This window comes from Ursus maritimus (genome assembly GCF_017311325.1).
Source record: "Ursus maritimus isolate PB19 chromosome X unlocalized genomic scaffold, ASM1731132v1 scaffold_X1, whole genome shotgun sequence".
NCBI lineage: Eukaryota > Metazoa > Chordata > Mammalia > Carnivora > Ursidae > Ursus > Ursus maritimus.
Window position 1 is genome coordinate 112,006,223 of NW_024423319.1, and position 2,054 is coordinate 112,008,276.

Consider the following 2,054-nt stretch of genomic DNA (forward strand, 5'->3'; position numbering starts at 1 on the left):
CCTGGCTACCTGGAAGAGCACGTGACTCTTGATCTCAGGGTTTTAAGTTCGAGCCCCACACTGGGTGTAGAGATTATTTAAAAATAAAATCTTAAACACCCCCCCCCCCCGGAAAAAGAACCCAGACAATTCCACCCTTTCATTTTTCTAAGGAAGCAACTGAGTGCTCCCTAGTTATCTTGCCCAAACAAATCTTTTTCCCCCAGGCCGCTTTCCCCTGGGCCCAGAGCTTTGCAATTCTAGCTGCTCTTCAGAACAACTCAGGAGTTTATAAAACAAAAAGAACCCTATGCCCGGACTATACCCCCAACCAGTTAGTCTCTTTGGGGGGTGGGGCTTGGGCATCAGCATTTTTAAAGCTCCCAGGTGGTTCTCAAGTGCAGGGTCATTGCCTTAGGCCATTCACTGGCTTAGCCAGTTCCTAAAGTGAGGTACTAAGGACTGTAAGACATGCATCCCATGTTGTTACGAAAAGACTTTTGTGTGTTGTCCAGATTTAATAGTGTCTGTTTTCATGCCTTAATTTCACAAGCACTCGTTTTGTTAGTTCAATAAACAAAGAACGCTACACTAATCTTGCTGGTGGCATTTTTAAAAATAAAGATTTTATTTATTTGACAGAGTGAGAGAGAACAAGCAGGGGAAGCGGCAGGCAGAGGGAGAAACAAGTTCCTCACTGAGCAAGGAGCCCAATGGGGGACTTGATCCCAGGACTTTGGGATCATGACCTGAGCCGAAGGCAGACACTTAATCAACTGAGCCACCCAGGCGTCCCACATTTTTTTTTAAGTAAACTCCAGGCCCAATGTGGGGCTTGAACTCATGATGCTGAGATCAAGAGCCACACACTCCACAACCTGAGCCAGCCTGGTGCCCCAATGTCGTATCTTGTGCCACACTCTTTTGGTAGAGGGATACGATTTAGCTCAGTTCCTCCATCATGTTTTTACCCTGCAGTGTCTCCATGAGAGTTAATGTTGTTGAGTGATGTAGCCATTTTGCTGTCTCTGGATTTTTGCACTAAGTGCAATATGGCACAGAATATTATGTACTTACTGGCTATTTTGATGATTATAATGTGGATACTTTAGTGGTAGTTACCCAAATCCTCCATTACGTTGAATTGATCTATTATCTCTATTTCCTAGGTCACAGATGTTTTATTTGTATGTATGTATGTATGTATGTATGTATGCATGTATCTAAGCGAGCTCTAGGCCCAGCATGGGGTTTGAACTTTTGAACTCAACCCCAAGGTCACGAGTCACATGCTCTACCAACTGAGCCAGCCAGGTGCCCCCATTAGGTCACAGGCTTAAATTTTTTTCCCCTCAGCTTTATTGAGAACTGGTTAACCTTGGTGAGTTTTAGCTATAGCCACAGCAGAAAGCATCATCAGTGCTCATCACAGTTATCAGGGAAGAACAAGACAGATCAATGTTACTATCACTACCAGAGGAGGGAAAAATCCTGCAGTAGCTTTAGAGTAAAAGACCTGCTGAGTGGATTAGAATGATTTTTTAATATGAAGGACAGCCCACTGCACTTGAGGTGAAGTCTACAGTGAAAGTAAAATGTTTTCTTAAAACTCAATACCTTCTTCTCAAGGGAGTTTTAATTCTAATAGAAGCCTACATACCGGATAACTTTGAAATATTTACAGGTCCTTATTGGAAGAGAATTTTTAGTTATTCAGGAAAAACCATTATAACATATCTTATCACTAAAAATGAGGTTTATTTATTCAGAACAAAGTGGAATATAGTTTTTTCATATTGGAAATAAATCAGAATCCACTGAGTAAATGCTGTTAAAAACTAATCATAGTTTAACAACTGAAATCATAAACGGCTTCATCTGAACAAATCCCTAAATGTAAAGACCAGATAAACAATTGATGATTTATAAGAAATATGTAACTGCATGTGATTAAAGCTTCATGAATATATGTCATCTGTCATGACTCATTAGTTTTCTAAGCACCATCATTTTTGGGTATTGTAACATGTGCTTTGTAATTTTATTTTCCTATCAATATAGTCTGGAAATAATCA